This window comes from Loxodonta africana, chromosome 11 (assembly GCF_030014295.1).
Source record: "Loxodonta africana isolate mLoxAfr1 chromosome 11, mLoxAfr1.hap2, whole genome shotgun sequence".
Lineage (NCBI taxonomy): Eukaryota > Metazoa > Chordata > Mammalia > Proboscidea > Elephantidae > Loxodonta > Loxodonta africana.
The window spans coordinates 4,060,537-4,067,321 of NC_087352.1; the positions used below are offsets into that span (position 1 = coordinate 4,060,537).

The 6,785-nt window shown below is 52.6% G+C and overlaps 1 pseudogene; it reads left to right on the forward strand.

Annotated features, from left to right (window-relative positions):
• The first annotated feature begins 387 nt into the window (after nt 1-387).
• LOC135232738 (F-box only protein 27-like) lies at nt 388-6,147 on the forward strand (annotated as a pseudogene).
• The last annotated feature ends 638 nt before the right edge of the window (nt 6,148-6,785 follow it).

Sequence of the window (6,785 nt, forward strand, 5' to 3'; positions counted from 1 at the left end):
GCTGGCGCCTGAAGTCTTGGGCCCACTCAGCAATCGGGAGAACTGTGCTTTTTAACTTGTGAGGTCACATCTGCCCTGGGTGGTTCGGGCCAGAAGTGGTATTGCATGTGCAGTGGAATTGGGACAGAATTGAATAGATTTGATTCATTCAGTTGGTGTGAGAAATGATATTAATTAGTATCTTTGCAGATGCCCTGTCTTAAAGGCTGTGGGGACTTTTAAATGAGTAAACGCAAGTGAAGCCTTCCGCCCTGACCCCTGGCTCAAAAAACCGGAGTGTCTGGGAGCCAGGCGCCTTACAGCCAGGCTAGGGGGACTCTGTTCCGCGGGGAGAGACGGACCCTGGCGGGGTTAGGGTGCCAGGTCGGTGGCCGGGCCAGCGGCGCGATGGGGGCGAGGTGGAAGGGGAGAAAGGGAGGGGCCGCGAGGAGGGGCACGGGGCATGAGAGCCGAACGGGTGGGACCGCAAGGGCCGTGAGCGAGGGCCGGCTGCCGGGGAGCCCTGGCTGGCATCTGGGGCGGTCGCTACTGGTGGCCTGCGAGGACGCTGGGTAAGGATGATTGGGGTGAGCATGAGGGGGGCAGAGTTGAGGGCCTGGCAAGGACGGGGTGGGGCACTTGGGGAAGGGGCCTAGGGATGGAGGTCATGGCCGGGGTCAGGGGCGTGGCAATACCGAGTTTGGGCGCTGCGGAGTTTTGGGGCGCAGCTAACAAGGGGTGCGGTGGCGGCTGCGCGCCTTGGAGCCTGCAGGGCCCTGAGCTTTGATTTTGCTCCTACGCTGCCGCCAGGCCCGGCCGGGGGACTGTGAGCGCCTCAGCTTCCAGGGGTCGGTCCGCGCCAGCTCCCGCCCCGAAGCCCGAACCCGAGGAGGCGCTGGACTTGAGCCAGCTGTCGCGGGGCTGGTGGTGGCCCTGAGTCGCGGGCGTCCGCGCTGGCTGCACCGGGTGTGCCCGCGCTGGAGCGCCCTGGTGGACCGCCAGGCCCTGTGGCTGCTGATCCTGCCTGGGAACAGAGCGCAGCGGGCCGCGCTCTCCTGGCGCTCACCGGCAGCTGCTGGCCAGCCGACCTGGCCGCCCTGGGCCGCTTCTGCCAGCGCAGGCGGATAGGAAGAAATCTCCGGAGCCCCTGCGGCCAAGGTGGGGTGCCCTGCAGGATGGCCGGAGGGTCAGGGCGGGGTGAACCGGGAAGCTGGGGGGGGGGGCAGGAGGATGAGGGGACTGGCGACTGGGACGTGGGTTGTTGACGTTAGTTGTCATGGAGACATTCCCACTTGTGGCGACCCCCAGTGCTCAGAGCAGAACTGCTCCGTAGGGTTTCCAAGCCTGTGACCTTTCAGAAACAGATCGCCGGGCCTTTCTTCCGAGGCGGACATGGGTGCTAACTTTTTTATTTAACAGAAGGCCTTCGGAAATGGATGGTGGAGAACGGTGGGGACGGCTGGGTGGTGGAAGAAAACAAGACAACCGTGCCGGGGCCCCTGCCCAGACCTGCTTTGTGACCTCCTTCAGGTAAAGGCCTCTGTCTGCCGGCTGCCCTCCCAGGGCCAGGGCCTGTGTGGGGAGGAGCTGCCTGTTCTCACTGCCCCTGCTCTCACCCCCTTCCTAGGTGGTGTGGCAAGAAGCAGGTCTTGGATCTGGAGGAGGAGGGTCTGTGGCCAGAACTGCTGGATAGTGGCAGGATCGACATTTGTGTCTCTGACTGGTGAGTGTGGTGATTTGTCTTTCCTAAGCACTGACAGGGTGAGCCAAGACCTTTGCCAGGGTGACTCGGTTTAGGCTCCCGGCAACCCCTTACAAAGAAACTGAAATGACTTAATGGCGATCACACCTCTAGTAATTAGCAGAGCGCACATCCTGAACCTCTGTCCTCACCTCAAAGGGAGTGTAGAGGGGGGGTGGCCGATTGGATCCAGTAGGGAGACCAGGGCCCAGCTTAGTCTTGTCTATGAATGAGCTGCTCTTTGTTTTGTTGCTGTTGTCGTGTGCTGTTGAGTCAATTTTCAACTCCTAGCAACCCCATGTGACAAAGTAGAACTGCCCCATAGGATGTCCTAGGCTGTCATCTTTACAGGAACAGATCACCAGGTCTTTTTTCTTGCAGAGCTGCTGGTGGGTTTGAACCTCTAATCTTTTAGTTAGCAATCGAGCACTTAGCCATTGTGCCAATGATTGTTGTTGTTGTTAGGTGCCGTTGAGTCAGTTTCAACTCATAGCGACCCTATGTACCACAGAACGAAACACTGCCCAGTTCTGCGCCATCTTCCAATTGTTGCTATGTTTGAGCCCATTGTTGCAGCCACTGTGTCAGTCCAATTCATTGAGGGTCTTCCTCTTTTATGGTGACCCTCTACTTTATCAAGCCTGATGTCCTTCTCCAGGGACTGGTCCCTCCTGATAACATGTCCAAAGTATGTGAGACAAAGGCTCACCATCCTCTCTTCTAAGGAGTATTCTGGCTGTACTCTTCCAAGACAGACTTGTTTTTGCCTTAGGAGGAGGCGGGATAGCAAAACTGGCTAAGAGCTGGGTTATTGGAACCAGACCACCGAGGTTCCATTTCTGCAGCTGTGTGATCTTGGATAAGTCACTGTGTACCTCAGTTTCCTCATCTTTACAGGTTAAGGTTCCTCTAAAGACAGTTATTACGTCAAGCACATCACAAGTGCTTTGAAGCATGAGCTGTGTTAATGACTTCTTAAAAAATTTTGCTGTGATCCTGTAGGGAGGTGGATTTCAAACCTCAGATCTTTCAGAGCTTGACAAGAGCCCTGGCGGCGCTGTGGTTAAGTTCTTGGCTGGTAAGGGAAAGGTCAGCGGTTTGAGCCCACCAGTCACACCAAGGAAGAGAGATGTAGCATCTGCTTCCATAAAGACTGCAGCCGTGGAAACCCTGTGAGGCAGTTCTACTCTGTCCTACAGGGTGGCTGTTAGTCAGAATCGACCCAACGGCAGCAGGTTTGGTTTTTACCATTGATGAATGTGAGGTGTTTTTCTTTTTTTAAAGTGTTGCTGGGTACCACATCACCAATTTGTTTAGATTCAGTTGGATCCTTCCAAATGATGTGAAAATTGTGCCTGAAAACATCACCATTACAAACATTGAAAATTACAAGCTTTGCAACCATTTAAAAGGTGAAGTGGGAGATTTTAGTTGTCACCTTAATAATGTGGAAGGAAGTATATTGAAGAACATTGCTCCCAGTCAGTGCTTCCAAAGCTTTAATGTACATTAAAGCAGCAGGGGACCTGTTCAAGGTTCTGACTCACGGGGGCAGCCACCATCTCCCAGGTGACGGTGATGGTGCTGCTCCAAGGGCCACACTCTTGAGCAGCAAGGCTTAGCGGTTGCGGATGTGCATACGTGGGGAAGGCATTCAGGTAGGGCAGGAAGACATCCACAGAGAGAAGGGGTGGCAAACCAGCCTTCGAGGCTGTATAAGCTCCCTTGGGCTGCTATAACAAAGTACCACAAATGAGTGGTGTCATGGATTGGATTGTGTCCCTCCCCCAAAAAAGTCTGTCAACTTGGCTGGGTCATGATTCCCAGTGTTGTGTAATTGTCTACCGTTTTGTCATCTGATGTGATTTCTCTATGTGTTCTAAATCCTATCACTATGATGTAATGAGATGGATTAGTGGCAGTTATGTTGATGAGGTTTACAAGATTAGATAGTGTCTTGAGATACAGAGGAGAGAGGCAGGCAGAGAGACACGGGGACCTCATACCACCAAGAACGCAGTGCCGGGAGCAGAGTGCATCCTTTGGACCCGAAGCTCCTGCGCTGAGATGCTCCCAGACCAAGGGAAGACTGATGACAAGGACCTTCCTGCAGAGCTGACAGAGAGAGAAAGCCTTCTCCTGGAGCTGGCGCCCTGAATTTGAACTTCTAGCTTACTGGTCTGTGAGAGCATAAACTTCCCTTTGTTAAAGCCATCCGCTTGCGGTATTTCTGTTATAGTAGCACTAGATGGCTTATACAAACAGAAATTCATTGTCTCCGTTCTGGAGGCTAGGCCAGAATCAGGGTATCAGCCGTGCTGATCCCTTCTCAGGGCGCTGAGGAAGAATCTGTTCCAGGCCTTTCTCCTCGCTTCTGGTGACAGATTACAGGTAGTCCCCGATTTACGACGGGGTTCTGTTCCAACGACTCCATCTTTAAGTTGGTTCTGACATAGGTCAGTAAGTCGAAGACCTCATTTTTTTAGTTTTTGTTATTGCCTTTAATGATCAGTATCTTTATAAACCATAACATTGAACACTTGCGAGTGGACATCTGAGAAAGGTAACGTCAGCAAATTGCAAGTATGTTGTATATAGTATGTGTACTTAGCGATACGATAAGATACACATGAAAAAAAAACAGGGTCTAAGTGTGGTTCGTTGTGGCTCGAATACATCTTTAAGTGAGGAACGACCCTGTTTTTGTAGCTTTCTGCAGTCTGCCGCTGTCTTCCCTCTGTGTCTCTCCTCTCTAAGGACACCATGCATACTGGACTAGGATCCACCTTATCCGATATGACCTCATGCTAACCTCACCCATAACGTCCTCAAAGACCCTACTTCCAAACAAGTCGCGTTCATAGGAACGGGGGCTTAGAGCTTCAGCATAACATTTTGAGGGACAGAATTCAATCTGTAACAAAGGCCTCCTCCTCCCACAGGTGGGGAGCCCGGCATGACTGTGGCTTTCAGTACCGTCTTGTCCAGCTCACAGATGCCAGCCAGGCTGTTCTGGATAAGTTCTCTGCTGCCCCAGATCCCATTCAGCAGTGGAACAATGATGCCTGCTTTCAGGTGAGGCTGGGACAGGGGTGTGGGGAGAGGCGGGTGGAGGCCTGGTGGGATATCTACTGCTATGTTAAAAGTCACCCCCAAACTTAGTCATTTAAAATCCATTTTATCTCTCATGGTTTTACACGTCAGTGACCTGAGCAGGCCCAGCTGGGCAGTTCTGGCACTGGTGTCTCTGTGGTTGGATTCAGACAGTGGCTGGAATGCAGGGCAGAGCCTTGGGGTTTGGGAGGGGGAGTAAGGTGGGGGAACTGAAGCATCTGGTTGCTGGCCCAGCATCTGTCTCTTCTTGTAGTCTCAGGGCTTCTTCATGGGACCTTTGTGCATAGGCTGGCTTGGGCTTCCTCACAGCATGGTGGCCTCAGGGCAGTCAGAGTGCTTACTTGGTGGCTCAGGGCTCCACCGGGAGGGTTCTAGAGACAAAGGCAGAAGCTGGCTTGCTGTCCTGACCTAGCCTTCAAAGCCACTCAGTGAAAGTCACTCAACACCACTTCTGCCACACTCTTGATTACAGGCAAACTCACTCTGATTCAAGGGGAAGGGAATTAGACTCTTCCTCTTGATGAGGGGGGGCCTGGTGGCACCGTGGTTAAGAGATATGTCTGCTAACCAAAAGATTGGCATTTTGAATCCACCAGCCACTCCTTAGAAACCCTATGGGGCAGTTCTACTCTGTCCAATAGGGTTGCAACGAGTCAGAATTGACTTGACAGCAGCAGGTATGCTTTTGGTTTGGTCCTTGAAGAGGGAGTGGCAAGGTTCTAGAAGGGCATGTGGAACTGGATGTATTTTGTGGCCATCTCTGGAAAATGCCACCTGCCAGGAGGCCCCAACCTTAGCCCTCAAAGGGAAGGCTATGGAAGAGTGGAGCTGACCCCTTTCTCTACCTACAGGTCACCCACGTGTTCTCCTACATCAAGAAGGGCGTCCGCTTTGTGTCTTTCGAACACTGGGGCCAGGACACTCAGTTCTGGGCTGGCCACTATGGAGCCCGTGTGACCAACTCCAGTGTGATCGTGCAGGTCCATCTGTCCTAGTCAAGGGCTGCCCTTCTTGGAAATCAGCTGACTGTGTCTTCCAGTCAGGCTGGGACTGCTGGCCAGATCCCCTCATGGATCAAGGGCTTGTACCTCTCTCGCATCCTGGAAACAGCTGGGTTCAAATGAGGGTCCTGCCAGGCCTGTCTCCAGGTTCCAGGAGCTGCTGGAGGAAGATCCTTCCATTAGCTCCACCTGCTGCTGCTGCTGCTTTAGGGTGGCCCCCGTGCCACTGAAGGGAGCCCCACAGGGGAGCAGGGGAGAAAACGGGACCCAGAGAGGATTCCTCGCACTCAATCCCTCCCTCTCCGCAGGGGCCCTCTGAGATTCAGCCCCCAGCACCTTGTCATTGTCGCCTCTGTTGGCCTCTTGTCTCATCCTCTCTCTGCTTCAGTGACTTTGTTCTATTGGTCTCTGCAGAGAAGCCCTGTCTTCTTCTCTGAACTAGGATCTCACCCTGACGAGGGCTTGTAAAAAACCAGCTGTCTTGGGTGGTGGACTTCACTTCCTGAGGCTTCAAGCTGCAGGGCTGGGACCAGATCCTTCAACTGAAAGTCAGGGAGCTCAAAAACGTGTTGGGGGAGATGATCCCTCCCATGCCGACTTCCCAGAAAAACGAGGTGGCCCCTGAGCCCAGTGCTGATTCCCAACAACTCCTGTGATTGTGTGGTTTTGAAAATTATTTTATTTTTCCTTTTGAAATTTGTGTCAGGCACTGAGAGAATAATATATCAACAACATGTATCTGTCGATCATATGGAATACGTTTATTATTTTGCCAAAACTACTTCCGATCTTTATTAAAAGGAATTTGGGGTTATTGACTCGGTTGCCGCTTGGTTCAGGGTAACAAGTGGCCCCAGTTGCAGGGGGGAAAATACAGAAGAAAACACCAGCTAATACTTGTAGAAAGAATGGAAGAATTAGAAAGATGTCATTTCTCAAACCCTAATGAA